Here is a 24,327-nt window from a genome sequence, read left to right as displayed (position 1 = left end):
AGGAATCATACAGAAAATAATTATTGTATGGTTCATTGGATGCCAAATTTCAGAAGTATTACTCCCTGGGCCCTCAGAACCATTGTTTCTGGGGTGACCAAAGTTCTCCGTCGGGACTCGGGAGACCCCCAATTGGCTGGTTATTGCGGCTCAAACACTGACTATAAAAAAAAAAGAACAAATGACTCCAATCTGAAGGGTACTTTACGCGCTGCGACATCGCTAATGATATATCGTTGGGGTCACGTCGTTAGTGACGCACATCCGACGTCGTTAGCGACATCGCAGCGTGTGACACCAAGGAGCGACGATCAACGATCGCAAAAGCGTCAAAAATCGGTGATCGTTGACACGTCGCTCCTTTTCATAATATCGTTGGTGGTGCATGCCGCTGGTTGTTCATCGTTCCTGCGGCGTCACACATCGGTATGTGTGACGCCGCAGGAACGACGAACATCTCCTTACCTGCGTCCACCGGCAATGAGGAAGGAAGGAGGTGGGCGGCATGTTCAGGCCGCTCATCTCCACCCCTCCTCGGCTATTGGGCGGCCGCTTAGTGACGCCGCTGTGACGTCGCTATGACGACAAACGCACCTCCCCTTGAAGGAAGGATTGTTCGGCGGTCACAGCGACGTCGCTGACAAGGTATGTGTGTGTGACGCTGTCGTAGCGATAATGTTCGCTATGGCAGCGATCACTAAATGTCGCAAGAACGACGGGGGCGGGTGGTATCGCACACGACATCGCTAGCTATCACTAGCGATGTCGCAGCGTGTAAAGCACCCTTAACCCCTTCAGCCCCCGGGCACTTTCCGTTTTTGTGTTTTTGTTTTTTGCTCCCCTTCTTCCGAGAGCCGTAACCTTTTTACTTTTCCATCAATCTTGCCATGTAAGGGCTTGTTTTTTGCAGGACGAGTTGTACTTTTAAATGAAACCATAAGTCTTACCATATAGTGTACTGGAAAACGGCAAAAAAATTCCAAGTGCGGAAAAATTGCAAAAAAAGTGTGATCGTACAATAGCTTTTGGGATATTTTATTCACTGTGTTCACTATATGGTAAAACATATGTATCTATGTGATGCCTCAGGTCAGTGCGAGTTTGTAGACACCAAACATGTATAGGTTTACTTGTGTCTAAGGGGTTAAAAAAATTCACAAGCTTGTCCAAAAAAAGTGGCGCACGTTTTGCGCCATTTTCCAAAACCCGTAGCGTTCTCATTTTTCGAGATCTGAGGCTCAGTGATGGCTTACTTTTTGTGTCTCGACCTGACGTTTTTAACTGTACCATTTTTGCGCAGATGCTACGTTTTGATCGCCTGTTATTGCATTTTGCGCAAAATTTGTGACGTCCAAAAAACGTAATTTTGGTGTCTGGAATTTTTTTTCCGCTACGCCATTTACTGATCAGATTAATTGATTTTATATTTTGATAGATTGGGCATTTCTGAACGCGGCGATACCAAATATGTGTATATTTTTTTAACCCTTTAATTTTCAATGGGGTGAAAGGGGGGTGATTTGAACTTTGTTTTTTTTTTTTTTAATTTTTTAAAACTTTTTTTTTTACTTTTTTTTTTTATTTTACTAGTCCCCCTAGGGGGCTATAGCGATCAGCAATCCGATCGCTCTGCACTATCTGCAGATCTCAGCTACAGAGCTGAGAACTGCAGATTTGGTGCTTTACTTTCAATGCCGGCTGTATTCCGGCATTGAGAGGAAGTGAGTCATGTTAGCTACAGGCGTCATCACATGACTCTGTGTTACCATAACAACCACTGAAAGTCACGTGATCATGTCATGTGACTTCTGGTGGGGGCAGGGTAAGTGACTGTCATGGCGGCGCGCCTATACATATCGCTGCCAGATTTTGGCAGCGATATGTAAGGGGTTAATGGCCGCGGGTGGAAGCGATTCCACCCGCGGCTAGCAGGCACACATGTCAGCTGTTGAAAACAGCTGATATGTGCGCGGATCGCCGCCTGCCCGCGGCAGTGGGCGGGGCTTAACGGCACGCGATCCATGACGTACCCAGTACGTCATGGGTCGTTAAGGGGTTAAGTCTTGCGTTCCCACAATGAGTTTTTGTTGTTGCAGAATTTCTGCTCTTATACAAATTAGGTTACTTGTGTTTTTTCATTGCATTTTCGTGTTTTTTATATGCGTTTTTATCTTGTTTTTGAAGCTGTGATTTTTGTCTCTTGTTGATATGTCATTAGCGTGTTTCTCTGAAAATGAGATACTCATTATTTTTTTCCCCAAAAAATGCGCTAGGGCTTATTTTCAGGGTAGAGCTTATTTTGGGAAAAACAGGTTAAGGATGAACACTCCCATGGAAGTTTTTAGTTAAAATTTTGATTCAGGATCCGAACTTGATCCCAGACCCCGAACCCCATATAAGTCAATGAGGACCTGAACTTTGGTGTTGTAAAATGGCTGTAAAATGTTCATACTAAGAGGGCTGCAAAAGGAAGCAAAATGGGGGTAAGAGAAGGACAATTTCCCAGCAAACAAATGTAGATAAGGAATAAAAAAATGATGTGGGGTCCCTTCTATTTTTGATAAGTCCAGGTAGCCCTCAGCTGTGTGTTTTACATTGGCTGGTTATCAAAAATAGAGGGGATATCATGCCAAGGTAAAGCAGACAGTTGGGGGCTGGTATTATCAGGCTTGGAAGACCTATGGTTATTTGGACCTTCCCAGCCTGAAAATACCAGCCTGCAACCACTCGAAAAGTGGCGCATACATTAGATGATAAATTTAAGATCTTTGGATCCAACCACCGTGTCTTTGTGCGATGCAGAAAAGGTGAACGGATGGACTCTGCATGCCTGGTTCCCACCGTGAAGCATGGAGGAGGAGGTGTGATGGTGTGGGGGTGCTTTGCTGGTGACATTGTTGGGGATTTATTCAAACTTGAAGGCATACTGAACCAGCATGGGTACCACAGCATCTTGCAACGGCGTGCTATTCCATCCAGTTTGCGTTTAGTTTGACCATCATTTATTTTTCAACAGGACAATGACCCCAAACACACCTCCAGGCTGTGTAAGGGCTATCTGACTAAGAAGGAGAGTGATGGGATGCTATGCCAGATGACCTGGCCTCCACAATCACCAGACCTGAACCCAATCAAGATGGTTTGGGGTGAGCTGGACCGCAGAGTGAAGGCAAAAGGGCCAACAAGTGCTAAGCATCTCTGGGAACTCCTTCAAGACTGTTGGAAAACCATTTCCGGTGACTACCTCTTGAAGCTCATCAAGAGAATGCCAAGAGTGTGCAAAGCAGTAATCAAAGCAAAAGGTGGCTACTTTGAAGAACCTAGAATATAAGACATATTTTCAGTTGCTTCACATCTTTCTGTTAAGTATTTCATTCCACATGTGATAATTCATAGTTTTGATGCCTTCAATGTGAATCTACAATTTTCAGAGTCATGACAATAAAGAAAACTCTTTGAACGAGAAGGTGTGTCCAAACCTTTGGTCTGTACTAATATATATATATATATATATATATATATATATATATATATATATATATTATATATATACGATCCTTCCAAGTAGGCTCTATGCTATTACAATGCATGTAAACATAGTAGTAGCTATGGACAGTCAGTGTTGCCCATGACAACCAATCAGATCACTTCTTTCATTTTCTCACCTGCTTTAAAAAGATGAAAGCTGAACTCTGATTGGTTGCCATCGGTAACAATAACAATGGCAATTCCTCTCTGCATAGATTCTATGCATGAATCCCCCGGTTGTCATGCGGCTTTCTGAAAACTCGGAAACCAGCACAATGCTATTCTCTGCCAAGTGACATGGCGGCTAATTATCCAAAATCCCTGACAGTGTAATAAAGGCATTTCCTCCACAGAAGAGTCTGTCGTTTTATCTCAGGATTTATATTATCTCAAATTTCAAAGCTATAAATTTCCGTCTCTTCCCTTTCTTATCCGTCTGATTTATAAACCTCCCCCCCAAATAAATCTTGTTACGTTTTTTAGGCAGAGCCATTAAATAGGAGCGCGTTTAATGCATTTCGCTAATTGACGCTGTACATTTTATTTTCTTAACCGTGTGGCATTCACGGGAATTTCTCTCTTTTAATTAATTGTAATAAACGCGAACAAAACCATTTAAAATTCATGGACTTAAAAATATATATATTCATGAGGAGCAGATGCGGCGTCCTTCATGTGAAGATTCATGGCTGCATGCATATTATTCGGTTAAATGCGGTTTATGTCGCTCGGAAATCCCTTTTAATTACGGCTTGTTGGAAATTAGATGCAACATCATACGTCGGCTGTGTACAGTAAATTAGACACATAATCATCTGTCAACCATTACTGGGCCATAACGCCCGGTTGTGTGTCTATATTGGACTGAGAGGAGGAAAATCTCAGAGGTTTGAGTCATGAGTGATCATTATAAATGTTGAAATTATGATATTTCTGTCAGGGGTGCTTAGCTGGCCCTAAGACTGTGGGCCCTGCGCTCACCATGATCCTGGAGGTACTCTTAATGGTAGGGAGGTCCAGGCCACCACCCTGGCCCTGTCCTAATACTTCTCTCCCCGGAACACCAACCCTGGCACCGGCAGGACACAAATAACAACCTCCCAAAGTCAAAGATGAGGGGATAAAACTGAAATACACACTGAAAATAACCAAAGAGGAGAGACAAAATGACACCAAAGGGAATAAACCAAAAGGGGTGGGAGTAATTCACACCAAGGAACGCTCAAACAGAGCAAACAACGACTAGCTGGTCACAAAGTAGAAGAATGCCTTGGACGCCTGGATATTGCAACTGCAAGCAGAAACTATCTTCGGCAATGGTACAGAAAACTCCCCAGACTTAAGTAGGAGGAGACCATCTGGCAATGGTGATTAGCAAACTTGGTTCACTGAGAAGCCAGCCAATGCTCCAAGAAGCATTAAGTCCTAAAACATGTAAGTCCCGGCTCTGTAGTTGAGAAAAGCATGGCAGAACATAACCAGTGTGCAAAATGCTCTGCACAGCAGAACAGTTACACAAATCAATGTAGCAACAACCTGAAGACTAGAGGAGTCTGGCTACCGTACATTATGCCACCCTCCACCTTAATCCCAAGAGTGGGACCATTGTGACGTTCCCTGCTGAAGGCATCTTCATGACATTGTCCATGTGGTCTCCAGACCAATCTCCTTCTATCATTGTGTCCAAGACGAAAATGGGAATCATCGCTGAAGAACATAGCCCAACATTACAGCCTTTGGTCTCCACCTGAAGACCTTGTGGCAATGCCATGAAGACGCCTTCATAAGGGAACATTACACATCTGGGCATAGCCCGACATTCCAGCCTTTGGTTTTCATCTGGTGACCATGTGACAGTGCCATGAAGATGCCTTCATACAGAAACATTAGACATCTGAGCATAACCCGGCATTCCAGCCTTTGCTCTTCATCTGAAGACCATGCTGGCAATGCCACGAAGAGGCCTTCATAAGGGAAAATTACTTCTGAGCATTGCTCGACATTCCAGCCTTTGGTCTCCAACTGAAGAACATGTTGGCAATGCCATGAAGAGACCTTCATAATGGAAAATTACATATCAGAGCATAGCCCAACATTACAGCCTTTGGTCTTCATCTGTAGACCATGTGGCAATTCCAGGAAGAGGTCTTCATAAGGGAACATTACACGTCTGAGCATAGCCTGACATTCCAGCCTTTGGTCTTCATCTGTAGACCATGTGACAATGCCATGAAGAGGCCTTCATAAGGGTACATTAGACATCTGAGCATAGCTCGACATTCCAGCCTTTGACCTTCATCTAAAGACCATGTTGGCAATGCCATGAAGAGGCCTTCATAAGGGTACATTACACATCTGAGCATAGCCTGACATTCCAGCCTTTGGTCTTCATCTGTAGACCAAGTGGGAATGCCATGGAGAGGCCTTCATGAGGGAACATCACACTTCTTACTCCTGGGATGTGGGGTGGCATAATGTAGATTAGCCGAATCCCTCTAGTCTTCATTCCATGTACACTAACATCTCGGTGTTTCATTGATTTTGCCGTGGACCCAGTTGTACCGCCATTTCTCCAAAGTATCCGGAGCCGGTTTTCAGCACCCCAATGCCAGGTCACCTTAATAGCATGTCAAGATGTGTAAGTGCGTAGATTTCACGCGTTTATACTCGATACTGAATAAGTCAAGATGTTTTTTAAATTTTATTTCCATTTTTTCTTAATTAGCCTATCACTAACATGTCTACCGATCCTGTGATTTTCACAGCTCCATGATTTTTGGAATGTTGAGGAGTGTATCTAGAATACACAAACATAACAATCCCTATGATCCACAGCTCATAGTCAATGGCCAAGAAAAGTCAAGAGAAAACAAATAATAATTTATATAAATATATTATTTTTTTCCGTTCAGAAACATCGTATACTAATTATTTTGCACAGCGCTTCTGAAATGCTAATTTGCAAAAACCGAGCAAGCCATGTCCATGAAAGTGACTGCTGACTAAATAGAACTTGTCCTCGGAACTCGTCTAATGTCACCTGGAGGCAGCGATTATAATGGGGACTGAAAAAACTCAGTACCGGTGCCAAATGTTCCTGCTTTTAACCTTGTACGTGCATTCATAATGTTTCATGCTTGGACAAATGGTTTATTTTGTGATAATTCTTTGTTTTTTGATAACATTTATTTATTTTTTTTCCTATTTTTTTCACTATTATTTAATAAAAATTGAACTGGTAAATAATCTGTTTTATTATTATGAAACAATGCCGATGGTGCAAAATTTAGACCTGGGATTTTAGATACGTTAAGGACATACAAGTTGCACCCCTCCTTAATTATGTACTAATGTCCCCCATCCTGGGCCAATTTCAGGTATGTATGTCCCCATCCTGTTACATATGTTCCTCATCCTGGTTTATAAGTCGCCCACCCTGGTATATATCCATATCCTGGGTCCCTTCCTGATATATATGTCCCCCATCCTGGTATATATGTCCCCATCCTGGTATATATGTCCCCATCCTGGTATATATGTCCCCCTACAGGTAAATATGTTCCCCATCTTGGTGTATATGATCCCAAACCTGCTGTATATGTTCCACATCCTGGTATGTATTTCCCTCATCCTGGTATATATGACAACTTCCTGGTATATATTTCCAGTATCCTGATGTATATGTCCCCTATCCTGATATATATGTTCCTCATCCTGGTATATATCCTCTCCTGTGTCCCTTTCTGATATATATGTCCCCCATCCTGGTATATATGTCCCTCATCCTGCTATATATGTCCCCCATACTGGTAAATATTTTCCCCATCCTGTTGTATATGATCCCCAGGTTAGCATATATGTTCTGCATCCCGGTATATATGTTAGCCATCCTGGTATATATGTTCCCCATCCTGGTATATATGTCCCCCATCCTGATACAAATATATATATATATTTGTATCTATCTCCTGGTATATATGCTTTCCATCCTGGCATATATCCCCTATCCTGGGTCCATTCCAGGTATATATGCTCCCCAGCCTGGTATATATGTCACCATCCTGGTATATATGTCCCACATTCTGGTATATATGTCCCCCATTCTAATATATAGCTTGGTATATATGTTCCCCATCCTGGTGTATATCCCCTATCCTCGGTCCCTTCCATATATGTTCCACATCCTGGTATATATCTCCCTCATCCTGGTATATATGTCCTCCATCCTGAGTCCCTTCTGTTATATATGACCCCATTTTCTAACACATAAAAAAAGTCTTTTTACCTTCCCCCTCTCTCATGACGCCCAGGATTTTCTTTTGTATTCAGTGCAGAGGCCAGCAGCTGAAATCAGTATGTCTGGCTCAGGTGACCCATGACCTTATTGTCATGCGACATCAATGTTTGGCACGCTGATGTCAGCTGCCAGCCTCTGATTGGCCGTCAGCATGTTTTGCGGAGCAGAGACCCGACGGATCTCTGCTCCACAATACGTTTCAGCTGAATGTGTGTCCTTGGATGCACATCTAGCTGAAATAAGTGCTGATCGCGATCACACCCTATGTGATTGCGATTGTTATGCCCCTGAAAACTATGCATTTTGGGTCCTAAGATCAATTTTTTGGGTAAAAGCTCAAAATGCGTGCATGTATTAAGTTGGGTATTTTGGAAATTGCACATACTCCACTAAATATTCATGAAAATATTAAGGGGTTTTCTAAACATTTCAAGTTATACCCTATCCACTAGATAGGGAGGGGGTAACTTCTGATCACTCGTGACACCCAAAAATCCTGTAAACGAGACTCCAGAACCTCAAAAACCATTTATTGAATTGAGCCGAGACCCTATTCTATTCATTGTCTATGGGACTATTTCCGGCAGTCCTATTGACAATAAAAGGACTCAGGAGGGCTACGATTTGGGGAAAACTCTTTAAATCCCCCATTTTTTTTTTATAAACTGATCCTGATATCTGATACTATTTTTCTGACAGTCAATGTTTCCATAGATCACACAGAATAGATCTAAAGCCAAAACTGGATCCACCGGCAAAGGGACCCCTGTGCAAGAACAGCCCAAAAGTCCTAAGAGAAGTTGCTGTATGCTTAAGACGAGGGTGTGGCCCCCTTAAATGCAGAAAAATCGAAACCCCTAGATCTTCATATAATGCGACATGGCCTGTAGTTATCCATGAGGCTGAGGCTTGTGCCAGCGGAGGGCAGTAGCATGCCAGCATTGCACAGAATGGCTCCCTGGTGCTTTTATGTGATTGTATGTAGAAATAAGAGTTGCTTTGTTATGGCTAATATTTAGAAATCTATTTGATAATATAAGGCTAGGAGTATGATTCAATCATCATCATCATCCATAGTAGTGCTGGTGATAATAGCGCTCAGCCTATCTCTTTCAGGAGACCTTGGATGACTTGCCGCTGGTTGTGAATGGAATGTTAACCAGGCATTGTGACAATTTCAACAAGGGAAAAAAAATCTTTTCTTCATCTGCATGTCTGCGTCTTGCCTGCCTCCGCGAAGAAATACTGCAGCAGGGCATGAAAGTGTTAAAAGGCTTGTCCACTGCGCAGTCACTCCCCATGTACCTTTTACATTTAATTATCTTGGCCAAATCTAATATATAAAGCTGAGTGTGTGTATGTGTGCGTGTGTGTGTGTGTGCGTGTATGTGTGTGTGTGTGTGTCCGCTAAAGGAATCCGCACCGTCGCATTTACAATCACAACATTTTGCACAGGCACCCCATGTGACTCAGGGAATGTCATAGACTATGTTTTGATGGGAAAATTTAACCCCGCGCTTTATGGTTACTCTCCAAAAAAACCTGACTCCATTAAAGTCAATGGAGCTGTGAACTACAGGTCATTAATAGCAGCTGTGATTGGTTGCTATAGGAACAAAATAAATTGTTAATATCAAAAGCTTATGTGTGAGGTAATAAGATGTCAGTGGGCAGACGGATAGAGAGAAAGAGACAGACAGACATAGGCACAGACAGAGAGACAGACAGCGAAAGAGACAGACGGGTAAAGAGAAAGAGACAGGGAAAGAGACAGAGAAAGAGACAGAGACAGAGACAGACAGGGAAAAAGACAGAGACAGACAGGGAAAGAGACAGGCGGGATACAAGACAGAAGGGGAATGAGACAGACAGGGAAAAAGACAGAGAAAGAGACAGAGACAGACGGGAAAAGAGACAGAGACAGACGGGGAAAGAGACAGACAGGGAAAGAAGCAGACAGGGAAAGAGACAGAAGGGGAAAGAGAGAGGCGGGGAAAGAGACAAACGGGGAAAGAGACAGACCTGGAACGAGACATACCTGGAATGAGACAGACCTGTAACGAGACAGACGGGGAAAGAAACAGACAAGGAAAGAGACTGACAGACAGATACAGAGATAGAGACAGGCAGAGAGACTGATACAGAGACAGACAGAGATTGACACAGACAAACATGGATAAAGACAGACACACATGGATAGAGACAGACAGACAGAGACACACATGGATAAAGACAGACAGACAGGGAAAGAGACAGACAGACACACAGACAGACAGACAGAGAGACAGACAGACAGAGAGACAGTGACAGAGATAACACTCAGAGACAGACACACAGAGACAGACGGAGACAGAGACAGACATACACAGACAGACAGACAGATACTGGGAAAGAGACAAAGAGACAGTTACTATTCCAGGCAATGCCTGGGTACTACAGCTAGTCCTATATAAATGACCAGTGATTGTCAAAATAAGTTATAAATCAGCTCCAAAAGGCACTGCATTGCACCCATTTAGTTTCTGCCACACAGTGGTTTGCACAAACTGTCATGGCGGCGTTGGACGGTATTCAGATTGCAGATTCAGATTCTGACACTCCGCCCGATGGTTTCTTTGGTGTCTGGGATCAACACAGGCATCAAATTGCTGTGTGCTGATTCATATGCTCTGCTAGTCTGCTTGGTCCTTTGGTCACATGTTGTGGAGAGGCCTATCACATCTACTCCCCTCCTAATTATGCTGGTTGACGCCTTCCACCTATGCCAGCTATACTTTATTCTATGTTGGTCTGTGAGGTGTGGTGTCTCGGAGTTAATGGTGAAAGCTGTGCCTATTGCTTGGAGTGGTTGTGGAGTTCATAAGCAGGCTAGCAAGAGTTAATCTCTTCTGGTCTGCTTGTTCCTTTGGTCACATGTTGTGGAGAGGCCAGTCACATCTGCTCCCCTCCTATTTATGATGGTTGAAACCTTCCACCTATGCCAGCTATAGTTTATTTTATGTTGGTCTGTGAGGTGTGGCATCCCAGACTAAAGCCTGCTTTACACGCTGCAATGTATCTTACAATGTGTCGGCGGGGTCACGTCGTAAGTGACGCACATCCGGCATTGTAAGGTACATTGCAGTGTGTGACAGATACATGCGATTGCGATTGAACGTTAAAACATTCATCGCATACACATCGTACTTGTCTCTAGAATTGCACGTCAGATTGTTCATCGTACCCGGGGTAGCGCACATTGCAGTGTGTGACACCCCGGGAACGATGAACAGATCTTACCAGCGTCCTATGGCTCCCGGCCCACAATGCGGAAGGAAGGAGGTGGGCGGGATGTTTACGTCCAGCTCAGCTCCGCCCCTCCGCTTCTATTGGCCGGCTGCCACGTGACGTCGATGTGACGCCGAACGTCCCTCCCACTCCAGGAAGTGGACGTTCGCCGCCCACATCGAGGTCGTATGGACGGGTAAGTACGTGTGACAGGGGTTAATCGTTTGTGCGGCACGTTCAACAAATTGAACGTGCCACACATACGATGGGGGCGTTGCAAACCGCATACAAAATCGTATGCAAAATTGCAACGTGTAAAGCAGGCTTTACTGGTGAAAGTTGTGCTCTTTGCTTGGAACGGTAAGGAAAATTTACACCCTTTGTTTTGTAGCTTCCTTCCTGCTCTTGTTTTTCCTCCTGAAACTCTTATTGTCTTTATCTTTGTGTGTGTGCATGCTGTGAGACAGAGTTTTGCTTTTCCCTTGTCTCTGTTTATCTGTGGGTTTCATCACACTACTGTCCCATCCCTCCCTGGGGGGAGGGGGAAGCAGATCAGGACTGGTCAGCAGCAGGGCCAGGAAGGAGACTCCGGCCTCCCCACCATCAAGAGTATTCCTGAGGTTAGGGATAGCATAGGTCCCCCTAGCTTCAGGGACAGCTTAGGAGCCCTGGTTCCTAGTTGGTGATGTACGACTCGGGATTGTGCTTGGTGATGTATGGCTCGGCATCGTGTTAGATAATGGATGGGTCGGCATTGTGCTTGATATACAGCTTGGCAATGTGCTTGGTAATGTATGGCTCAGTATTGTGCTTGGTAATGTATGGCTCAACATTGTGCTTACTCATGAATGGCTCGGCATTGTGCTTGGCGGTATACAGCTCGGCATTGTGCTTGGTGATGTACGGCTCGGCATTGTGCTTGGTGATCTATGGCTCGGCATTGTGCTTGGTGATGTATGGCTCGGCATTGTGCTTGGTGATGTATGGCTCAGCATTGTGCTTGGTGATATACAGCTCGGCATTGTGCTTAGTGATGCATGGCTTGGCATTGTGCTTGGTGATGTACGGATCAGCATTGTGCTTGCTGATATACAGCTCGGCATTGTGCTTAGTGATGCATGGCTCGGCATTGTGCTTGGTGATGCATGGCTCGGCATTGTGCTTGGTGATGTACGGCTCGGCATTGTGTTTGGTGATGTACAGCTCGGCATTGTGCTTGGTGATGTACAGCTCGGCATTGTGCTTGGTGATGTATGGCTCGGCATTGTGCTTGGTGATGTACGGCTCGGCATTCTGCTTGGTGATGTACAGCTCGGCATTGTGCTTGGTGATGTACGGCTCGGCATTGTGCTTGGTGATGTACGGCTCGGCATTCTGCTTGGTGATGTACAGCTCGGCATTGTGCTTGGTGATGTACGGCTCAGCATTGTGCTTGGTGATGTACAGCTCGGCATTGTGCTTGGTGATGTACGGATCAGCATTGTGCTTGGTGATGTACGGCTCGGCATTGTGCTTGGTGATGTACGGCTCAGCATTGTGCTTGGTGATGTACGGCTGGGCATTGTGCTTGGTGATGTACGGCTCGGCATTGTGCTTGGTGATGTATGGCTCGGCATTGTGCTTGGTGATGTACGGCTGGGCATTGTGCTTGGTGATGTATGGCTCGGCATTGTGCTTGGTGATGTACGGCTGGGCATTGTGCTTGGTGATGTATGGCTCGGCATTGTGCTTGGTGATGTACGGCTCGGCATTGTGCTTGGTGATGTACGGCTGGGCATTGTGCTTGGTGATGTACGGCTGGGCATTGTGCTTGGTGATGTATGACTCGGCATTGTGCTTGGTGATGTACAGCTCGGCTTTGTGCTTCGTGATGTACGGCTCGGCATTGTGCTTGGCGGTATACAGCTCGGCATTGTGTTTGGTTTGGTGATGTACGGCTCAGCATTGTGCTTGGTGATGTACAGCTGCAGCCGCTCGCCCATGAGGCTCCTGGCCGGCGCAGTATTTGTGCTAATATTATCGGAGGAGGTCTGGACTCTGCAGTTATGGGATCAGCAGAGCGTTGGTGACTTTTCTGCCATCTGCTCCTCAGGACTCGGCCCCCCTGCTCTATAACGTTACGGGGTCTCCACTTTGTGGCTGAGTTGCTGCGGTTCCTTCCATTTCTCAATGATATCATTCACAGGAGATGGGGGAGATTCAAGAGGAAGAAATATCATGAACTGACTTTTACAGGACGTGCTGGTATCAATGAGATCCTCTGTCTCTCAAACTTTCTCCCTTCTCTATTCCACTTAACCACAATAACCCTACGATCAGTAATCACTCCTGACGCTCCGCTAATAGTGGATCATACTGCATCATCTACAGCCGCTACTACTCTGCCAAATATGCCTTTATTTGTATCTTATCTAGCTAGTAGCAGCAGGGGATGAGTAGGTTGATTTTGTGGCAGACAGTGATCATTGATCCTCTGTAAATTAGTTACAAAAAAGTTGTGATGTTAGATTTCCACATGAAATAAAGTTGATATTTTCAGCTTCATATTTCATTTCTTTTCCATCTGCTCCACTAACAGCTTCGTTATGAGATGGATTTCAGTGTGTGCTGTGATTCATTGCTGTAGGATGTCCGCCACCCCCAGTTGCTTTTCTTGACTAACATATTAAACTAAGGATGAGTGTTTTTGGGTGGAATACGTCCCCAGAGGTGGTGATAACGGGAGGTCGACATTCCCTTTTTCCTGTTCAGCTACAGCTAATACACAGGACATACCCTAATAAGTTTCTTTGAACTATTTCATTAACTCTGATTTTCTGATGGATTTTTGTATGTTGGCCATGAAATATTTTAAAGGGGTTTTACAGTTTTGGAAGATTTTCCACTACTAATGGGACCCCCTTTATTTTAACCTAACTCTTCCTAACTAACACCTTCCTAATATACTTCTGCTATCTACTCTGCTCCTGTAAGTTTATATCTAACAGGCTCGTAAATAGTTGGGAAAAGATGAAAAGAAGTAAAGTGAAAGGGAAAGCAAAGATAATAAGGTGGTAGAAGATTAAAGATGTTTTCCTCTACTAATTTGACCCACTTTCTTTTATCCTAACTCTTCCTAACTAAAGGCCCAGTCACACTAAACAACTTACCAGCGAACCCAACAACGATACAACCTGATAGGGATCGCTGATAAGTTGCTAGGAGGTCGCTGGTGAGATGTCACACTAAGCGACGCTCCAGCGATCCCACCAGCAACCTGACCTGGCAGGGATCGCTGGAGCGTCGCTACACGGGTTGCTGGTGAGCTGTCACACAGGCAGATCTCACCAGCAACCAGTGACCAGCCCCCAGCCAGCAGCGCCGCGTGGAAGCGATGCTGCGCTTGGTAACTAAGGTAAATATTGGGTAACCAACCCGATATTTACCTTGGTTACCAGCGCACGCTGCTTAGCGCTGGCTCCCTGCACACCTAGCCACAGTACAGATCGGGTTAATTACCAGATGTGTACTTTGCTACGTGTGCAGGCAGCAGGAGCCGGCTTCTGCGGACGCTGGTAACCAGGGTAAACAGCGGGTAACCAAGAAGCCCTTACATAGGTTACCCGATATTTACCTTCGTTACCAGCGTCCGCCGCTCTCACGCTGCCAGTGTTAGTTAGGAAGAGTTAGAATAAAAGAATAGGTGGTAGGATTAGTAGTGGAAAACGTCTTTAAGCTTCTAATGCCCCTCTCTTATCCTTGCTTTCCCTTTCGCTTTACTGCTCTTCACCTTTTCCCAACTATTTACGAGCTTGCTAGAGATAAGCTTACAGGAGCAGTGGAGATAGCAGACGTATATTAGGAAAGTGTTGGCTATGTGCGCACGTTGCTTACTAGCCCTGCAGAAATTTCTGCAGCGATCTGAAGAGCACACGTGTGCTTCAAATTGCTGCAGAAAATGACCGTAGAGAAAAAAAAAAAGCCGATTCCATGCACTCTGCCTGCAGCTCCTGCCATAGACAGAGCAGGAGCTGCCGGCAAAGCGCACGGAAGAAGTGACATGTCACTTCTTAGAACGCAGCGCTTCGGGCAGCAGCCGAAGCGCTGCGCTCTAAGACGCCACGTGCACACGGCCCCTGCACAATCTCTATAGACTGTGCAGGGGACGCAGGACGCATGCAGTTACGCTGCGCTACAAAGCGCAGCGTACCTGCATGTATTTACGCAACGTGCGCACATAGCCTTATTTAGGAAGAGTTAGGACAAAAGAAAGGGGGTAACATTAGTAGTGGAAAACTTATTTAAGCTTCTACTGTCCCTCTCTTGCTTTCCCTTTTGCTTTACCTCTCTTCATCTTTTCCCAACTATTTACGAGCCTGATTAAGTAGGCTACCTAGTTATTCTCCAAACCTGATAATCTCTGTTCAAGTGCCTTTGCAACTCTGTCCTGTGCCACATCCATTGTATGATGGATCCAAAATTTTGCCCAAGGGGCTAGGAGCTTGACAAATAGAGAAATGTTGAGTTTTTTTTCATGATCTCTCTGTTGCTTATTCCTATTTCTTAAAGAGATATTGCTAGGATATGCCATTACTTTATGATTGATGGGGGCTTGACTTTTGGGAAGTCTACTGATTTTGCAGTGGACTGTGGAGGTGATCTGTAGAATGAGGCCAAGCTTGGAGATAAGCTTACAGGAGCAGAGTAGATAACAGAAGTATATAAGGAAAGTGTTAGTTAGTTTAGGAAGAGTTATGATAAAAGAAAGGGGATCACATTAGTAGCAGAGATAATAAAATAATAGCAAAAACTGGCCCCGTATGTTAACTAGTCTACTTTAAGCCTGGAAAATCTCTTTAATATACCCCATGGGGGCTCGGAAAGATACAACCAACATACAGTCATATGAAAAAGTTTGGGCACCCCAATTAATGTTAAACTTTTTCCTTTATAACAATTTGGGTTTTTGCTATTTCAGTTGCATATATCTAATAAATGATGGACTGAGTAATATTTCTGGATTGAAATGAGGTTTATTGTACTAACAGAAAATGTGCAATCCACATTTAAACAAAATTTGACCGGTGCAAAAGTATGGGCACCTCAACATAAAAGTGACATTAATATTTTGTAGATCCTCCTTTTGCAAAAATCACAGCCTCTAGTCACTTCCTGTAGCTTTTAATGAGTTCCTGGATCCTGGATGAAGGTAGATTTGACCATTCCTGTTTACAAAACAATTCCAGTTCAGTTAAGTTTGATGGTCGCCGAGCATGGACAGCCGCTTCACATCATCCCACAGATGTTCAATGATATTCAGGTCTGGGGACTGGGATGGCCATTCCAGAACATTGTAATTGTTGCTCTGCATGAATGCCTGAGTAGATTTGGAGCGGTGTTTTGGATCATTGTCTTGCTGAAATATCCATCCCCTGCGTAACTTCAACTTCGTCACTGATTCTTGCACATTATTGTCAAGAATCTGCTGATACTGAGTTGAATCCATGCGACCCTCAGCTTTAACAAGATTCCCGGTGCCGGCATTGGCCACAAAGCCCCAAAGCATAATGGAACCTCCACCAAATGTTACTGTGGGTAGCAAGTGCTTTTCTTGGAATGCCGTGTTTTTTTGCCTCCATGCATAACGCCTTTTTGTATGACCAAACAACTCAATCTTTGTTTCATCAGTCCACAGGACCTTCTTCCAAAATGTAACTGTCTTGTCCAAACGTGCTTTTGCATACCTCAGGCGACTCCGTTTGTGGCGTGCTTGCAGAAACAGCTTCTTTCGCATCACTCTCCCATACAGCTTCTCCTTGTGCAACGTGCGCTGTATTGTTGACCGATGCACATTGACACCATCTGCAGCAAGATGAAGCTGCAGGTCTTTGGAGGTGGTCTGTGGATTGTCCTTGACTGTTCACACCATTCTTCTTCTCTGCCTTTCTGATATTTTTCTTGGCCTGCCACTTCTAGGCTTAACAAGAACTGTACCTGTGTTCTTCCATTTCCTTACTATGTTCCTCACAGTGGAAACTGACAGTTTACATCTCTGAGACAACTTTTTGTACCTTCCCCTGAACAACTATGTTGAATAATCTTTGTTTTCAGATCATTTGAGAGTTGTTTTGAGGAGCCCATGATGCCACTCTTCATAGGAGATTCAAATAGGAGAACAACTTGCAAGTGGCCACCTTAAATACCTTTTCTCATGATTGGATACACCTGCCTATGAAGTTCAATGCTCAATGAGGTTACAAAACCAATTTAGTGCTTTAGTAAGTCAGTAAAAAGTAGTTAGGAGTGTTCAGATCAAGAAATTGATAAGAATGCCCATACTTTTGCACCGGTCAAATTTTGTTTAAATGCGGATTGCACATTTTCTGTTAGTACAATAAACCTCATTTCAATCCAGAAATATTACTGAGTCCATCAGTTATTAGATATATGAAACTGAAATAGCTGCTGCAAAAACCCAAATTGTTATAAAGAAAAAAGGTTAACATTAATAGGGGTGCCCAAACTTTTTCATATGACTGTATTTGTCAATGGTTGCCCTTAATAAAAGTGTTTTTTTTTTACGTGACCAATACTTGCTATACAGTAGTTTTTGGTTCTCATTACATTTTTGGCTTAGGAAGGTAAAATGATGCAATAGAGAATAAGGCTCAATGCCCATAAGTCCCCCAGTGCCAATCATCTGCCGTGCCGAGCCTCCCTGCCGCGCCGGTATCACGTGCCATCAAGGTCTCTTCTTGAATTCATTTTGCATCGCTGGGGAAAGAATTAAGATTGCATTAAGTAAAGTGTCTGCTGCTCCATTCCCGGAGCAGTGATCTGGTTGCTCCTCCAAGCCACATCATTAAGCCTAGTTAAGTAGGGAAAGAATAAATTGTCAGTTCAGTCTTTTCTCCTCCTGATTTCCCGCTCGTCCTCTGCATGAAAAACAAAGCATAAAGCTACGGCGCTATTTGTGGATTTATCCCCCGTTGTAAAATGCAATGATATGTTTCCCGTAAAGTAACCGTCGGTGGGCATAAAAGCAGCCGCAGATGTCTACAAATCTATCACGCGTCTCCCATACATTATGAAGATTTAGCATGCGTGGCCGCGATGCATTCGGTATTATCCGGGCTGCGAGCTTGGCACACAACGTGCCCAGGTGCTAACGAAAAAAAAAGGGTCAAATGGGGACAAAGCACAATCTTAATCGAAGATGACAGTAAAGGAACTTCATAAAAGCCGAGAGGAGATCAGCATGAAAAATGTCCCTCTGCCCTCGTACATCCTTTTTTCACTGATGTTAGGGGAAAAAATAACAGTCATCCGTCTTATTAGAAGCCGGTATAATGTAGGGATGGGAAACCGTCGCCTCTGTGACTGAGCCACATTTCCCAAGATGCTCACAGTGGCATTAATGATGGCAAATTCTGTTTTCTAGGCAACATAGAAAATAGAGTGATGACCAATACATTACATAGAAACCAGATTCCGATAAAATGTGGCTTCATAAGGGCACTGGGAAGACCCTACAAGAGTTACATAGACCTATCTTGGTTACTCTTTGATGGCACGCAGCTTCCTAGACGAAAGGCAGTATATTGAAGAGTGGGAAATGGTCCTAAGGGTCCCAAAATGCATGCGAAGGAGGAACAAAACATAATTACGACGCCAGGCTGATTGGCAGCTGGATCCCTGCTGCCTAATCGCAGGGAGCCAAAGGTCAATCGGCTTGTATTCATCTGGAGAAACTTTGTTGTGTTGCAGTTCCTCTCCCTGAGTCATCTGGAGGTAAGTTATTTTACTTGACAGGGCGTGACACCCCGTCAACAGACCTGTCCAGAAGAGGAAGACCTGCTCAGTTTACGTAGAGCAGCTGGATCGCTGGCTGTCACGCTAGGTACGGGGAAGTACTAAGCGAACGGCGAAAGTAGGGAAGAGGGATAGGGTGACCCCTGACCAAATCTACCTCTGGGCCCTGGCTTCACTCAGCACCCTAGATAGGTTCCACACCTATTCGCCGAGCAGGATACCTGCCCTGACTGACCCTGAAATATGTCTTATGTAGGGAACAGATGGTATGAGCGCTTAGTCAACCCCACTAAGCTCTAAAGAAGACACAGGGATAACAAACAGGGGGAAGTGAAAGAATAACTTATCTCCAGATGACTCAGGAAGAGGAACTGCAACACAACAAAGTTTCTCCAGATGAATTCAAGCCGACTGCTTGCACTGAAGACTTGTTAAGGGTATTAGGCCTATCACCAGCAACAGAGTGAGTCGGAATTAGGGTATTTAAAAAACAAAGGGAAGTGCTGAAGATTAACAGCTGAAAAGGTGAGGAAATCAGCAGGGTCCTAAAGAGAATGGGATAAACCCCAAGCAGGAAAAAGGGAAAGTCAGAGAGCAGCTTCTGTAGCCAAACACTACAACCTTCTACAGCCAGACACCACAGGACTGTCTGTCAAGCATGACACACCCATGTGTGTCTGAGCCGGCGCCAGGTAAAACAAGCAGGCAGTCAGCAACTACCTTCATGTTAGCTATTAGGACAATAGTAAAACAACCTAAAATAGTAATGGGCAACTTCTTTAAGGATGGATCAGCAACATCAAATGCCCAGAAAAGCCTTTTAATACTTATATCACACAACTGGAGAGATGGGAGATAATATTTACAGGGACAAACATTGTTATGTGGACCTTCTTCCAGTCCTTGAAGAACACTACAAGAAACCCCTGTAATGACTGATAACTGGGAGCAATGGAGTGTGGTCAACTCTCTATAGAGATTGATGCCTCTTTAGTTGTTCTCCATGGTGCTGCTTGTCATAAAAACATCATGTCCCATTTTGGGGAATCCACCAATATTCTGGTGAGGATAGCCACAGGGATGTGCCAGCGAAGCCCACCCAACCTACAACCTGGAGCTTTCAAGGTTTAGCAAATTCAGCAAAGAATTTTGGACAACTGTAGCTTCCAGCTCTGTGGGAAGGGTTTGGGTAAGGTTCTTTTCGGTTCCGCCCAGTGCACAAGATCCATACAGACATGGAGGGGGAGTTTGAGGAAGACCCTTTTCGGTTCCGCCTGATTGTACCCAGTGAACAAGGTCCATAAAGACATGGACGGGGAGTTTCGTTGAAGAACATAGGACCTCAGCACCATCCAACAACAAGAATGGACCCTATGATCCTGACCTCTCCCCAACATTAGTGTCACCTCATAAAATATCCTGATGAAGGGGCAAATATTACCACAGATACTTCCAAAATCTTGTAGAAATAGTTCCCAGAAGATTGGAACCGTTATATTCGCAGAGTGGTGACTCCATATTAATGTCTATTGATGTAGAATGGGAGATCATAGGGGAAAAGTGGAGACGGCACTTGATATATACATACATATATGTGTAGATATATATATATATACACACAGTCAGGGCCAGAAATATTTGGACAGTGACACAAGTTTTGTTATTTTAGCTGTTTAGAAAAACATGTTCAGAAATACAATTATATATATAATATGGGCTGAAAGTGCACACTTCCAGCTGCAATATGAGAGTTTTCACATCCAAATCAGAGAAAGGGTTTAGGAATCATAGCCCTGTAATGCATAGCCTCCTCTTTTTAAAGGGACCAAAAGTAATTGGACAAGGGACTCTAAGGGCTGCAATTAACTCTGAAGGCGTCTCCCTCGTTAACCTGTAATCAATGAAGTAGTTAAAAGGTCTGTGGTTGATTACAGGTGTGTGGTTTTGCATTTGGAAGCTGTTGCTGTGACCAGACAACATGCGGTCTAAGGAACTCTCAATTGAGGTGAAGCAGAACATCCTGAGGCTGAAAAAAAAAGAAAAAATCCATCAGAGAGATAGCAGACATGCTTGGAGTAGCAAAATCAACAGTCGGGTACATTCTGAGAAAAAAGGAATTGACTGGTGAGCTTGGGAACTCAAAAAGGCCTGGGCGTCCACGGATGACAACAGTGGTGGATGATCGCCGCATACTTTCTTTGGTGAAGAAGAACCCGTTCACAACATCAACTGAAGTCCAGAACACTCTCAGTGAAGTAGGTGTATCTGTCTCTAAGTCAACTGTAAAGAGAAGACTCCATGAAAGTAAATACAAAGGGTTCACATCTAGATGCAAACCATTCATCAATTCCAAAAATAGACAGGCCAGAGTTAAATTTGCTGAAAAACACCTCATGAAGCCAGCTCAGTTCTGGAAAAGTATTCTATGGACAGATGAGACAAAGATCAACCTGTACCAGAATGATGGGAAGAAAAAAGTTTGGAGAAGAAAGGGAACGGCACATGATCCAAGGCACACCACATCCTCTGTAAAACATGGTGGAGGCAACGTCATGGCATGGGCATGCATGGCTTTCAATGGCACTGGGTCACTTGTGGTTATTGATGACATAACAGCAGACAACAGTAGCCGGATGAATTCTGAAGTGTACCGGGATATACTTTCAGCCCAGATTCAGCCAAATGCCGCAAAGTTGATCGGACGGCGCTTCATAGTACAGATGGACAATGACCCCAAGCATACAGCCAAAGCTACCCAGGAGTTCATGAGTGCAAAAAAGTGGAACATTCTGCAATGGCCAAGTCAATCACCAGATCTTAACCCAATTGAGCATGCATTTCACTTGCTCAAATCCAGACTTAAGACGGAAAGACCCACAAACAAGCAAGACCTGAAGGCTGCGGCTGTAAAGGCCTGGCAAAGCATTAAGAAGGAGGAAACCCAGCGTTTGGTGATGTCCATGGGTTCCAGACTTAAGGCAGTGATTGCCTCCAAAGGATTCGCAACAAAATATTGAAAATAAAAATATTTTGTTTGGGTTTGGTTTATTTGTCCAATTACTTTTGACCTCCTAAAATGTGGAGTGTTTGTAAAGAAATGTGACAATTCCTACAATTTCTATCAGATATTTTTGTTCAAACTTTCAAATTAAACGTTACAATCTGCACTTGAATTCTGTTGTAGAGGTTTCATTTCACATCCAATGTGGTGGCATGCAGAGCCCAACTCGCGGGAATTGTGTCACTGTCCAAAGATTTCTGGACCTAACTGTATATATATATATATATATATATAAAAATATATATATATACACTATGTACTGTATATGTACATTGCCAATACTTTACATTTCCTCTTGTTCTTTGCGCCGTTATCTCACGTAGATCTGAAGCTCCTCTGTTACCTGCTGTGCTTTACTGCACATTAGATATCAAAGTAAGCTTTATGCTTTAATATAAAACTTGTACAAATAATCGCCAGTAATTATTCACTGAGCAAATACTAATACTAATATTAAAGCACTAAAACATCTTTTAATTAAAATCATAAAATACCTGCAATATATTTGACAAAAGAAACGTACAATCACTTATTCGACCGTCGTGTTTCTCTGCTTTATGTTAAACGAAAAATTGGGCAAGTCGCAAAGTTTTCCATTGCGGCTATGGTCAAGTTCAGTTGTATATAAAGTTGGATGTATGTGATTCTTCTGCTCTGGTGCGGGGGCAAATGGTGTAATAGGTTACTGGGGGTGATGTCAGCTGTGTAGTGACAGCTGGCATCAAACCCAGGGGTTAGTAATGGAGAGGCGCCTATCAGACACCCCCATTACTAACCCAGTAAGTAAAAGGACCATAAAACACACACAAAATATGTTCTTTAAAAAAACAAAAACCTCCCCGACTCTTGCCTTGGTGCTCTCTCTCTCTCTGTCTCTCTGTTTCTCTCTGTCTCTCTCGCTCTCTCTCTTTCTCTGTCTCTCTCTGTCTCTCGCTTTTTCTCTCTGTCTGTCTTTCTCGGTCTCTCTAGCTGTCTCTGTCTCCCTCTGTCTGTCTCTTTCTCTCTCTTTCTCTCTGTCTCTTTTTCTCTCTGTCTCTCGCTTTCTCTCTCTGTCTCTCTGTCTTTCTCGGTCTCTCTAGCTTTCTCTATCTCTCTCTGCCTGTCTATCTCTATCTCTCTCTGTCTCTCTTTCTCTGTCTCTCTCTGTCTATACGTCTGTCTCTTTCTGTCTGTATATCTCTGTTTCTTTCTCTCTCTGTTTATCTCTGTCTGTCTCTCTAGCCGTCTCTTTCTCTGTCTTTCTGTCTCTTTCTGTCTCCCTCTCTCTGTCTCTTTCTGTCTCTCTAGCCGTCTCTTTCTCTGTCAGTCTCTCTCTCTGCCTGTCTATCTCTATCGCTCTCTCTCTTTCTCTGTCTTTCTGTCTCTTTCTGTCTCTCTCTCTGTCTCTTTCTCTCTATGTCTGTCTCTGTCTGTCTCTCTAGCCTTCTCTTTCTGTCTCTCTGCCTGTCTATCTCTCTCTGTCTCCTTTTCTCTGTCTCTCTGTCTGTCTCTTTCTGTCGGTCTCTCTCTCTGTCTCTCTCTCTGTCTCTCTCTGTCACTGTCTCTCTAGCCGTCACTCTCTCTATCTATCTCTCTGCCGGTCTCTCTCTATCTCTCTCTGTCTCCTTTTCTCTGTCTCTCTGTCTGTCTCTTTCTGTCGGGCTCTCTCTCTGTCTCTGTCTCTCTCTGTCACTGTCTCTCTAGCCGTCACTCTCTATCTATCTCTCTGCCGGTCTCTCTCTATCTCTCTCTGTGTCTTTTTCTCTGTCTCTATCTCTCTCTCTCTTTCAGTATGTCTATCTCTGTCTAATCATCTTTTTTTTTTTTACTGGTGGTTATTGATGTGTAGATGATAATTATTCTGTCCTTTGTGTAGTGAGAATATACTCTTAATACCCCACCGATCAACTATTTGCTGCTCCAGCAGTGATCAGGTTACCAAGCTGTACTTAGCTGGAACAGCATAGCTCAGCCGCATCGCTCGGGCCATCCTATCCTGGCACCCACTCCCCTGATTTCTAATTAGAGCTTTTATGACAATCATTTATCTGGAGCGTTGTGCGTGAAGTTGTCAGCTTTCTCTCTAGTTCAGTGCCTCTTGGAGAATACACATGTTTTCCAGAAATCTCACTTTTTTTTTGATCTTCTTATTATTTCCAGCAGACAGGTAGATCAAGATGAGGACGCTGTCAGAGTGCTCTTGTCACTTCTTTCAGACCGCGAACGCTAATCACGACTGGCGCCAAATCCTGATGTTTAACAAATATCCTAACACAGGTCCATTAGCACAATTTATGCCAAATAACAGTCCAAGCGACACCCCCCCCCCACATACAGGTCTCAGTTATCCATGGATCATAGACCACCTGATGACTGCGACCGCAAACTGACTTCTCAGTATCAG

At 44.0% G+C, this 24,327-nt stretch overlaps 1 protein-coding gene and 1 long non-coding RNA gene across 3 annotated transcripts in view; one reads left to right on the top strand and one right to left on the bottom strand.

Moving 5' to 3' along the window:
- The window catches only part of LOC142254683 (uncharacterized), a 183,926-nt gene that overhangs the window by 129,498 nt on the left and 30,101 nt on the right, over window positions 1-24,327 (top strand). The window contains exon 3 of one of the 2 annotated variants that reach the window (XR_012727299.1): window positions 3,017-3,434. The exons of the other annotated variant lie outside the window; for it this stretch is intronic. This is a non-coding gene — a long non-coding RNA (uncharacterized LOC142254683). Of the gene's footprint in view, window positions 1-3,016; window positions 3,435-24,327 lie in introns of those variants that run through there. 2 annotated transcript variants of the gene reach the window in all.
- CDH5 (cadherin 5) overlaps window positions 1-24,327 on the bottom strand; it is a 149,682-nt gene that overhangs the window by 120,261 nt on the left and 5,094 nt on the right. The window lies entirely within an intron of this gene.

Source organism: Anomaloglossus baeobatrachus, chromosome 10 (genome assembly GCF_048569485.1).
Source record: "Anomaloglossus baeobatrachus isolate aAnoBae1 chromosome 10, aAnoBae1.hap1, whole genome shotgun sequence".
NCBI classification, from domain to species: Eukaryota; Metazoa; Chordata; class Amphibia; order Anura; family Aromobatidae; genus Anomaloglossus; species Anomaloglossus baeobatrachus.
Note: the sequence above shows the minus strand (reverse complement) of the source record. Positions and strands in the feature narration are given on the sequence as shown.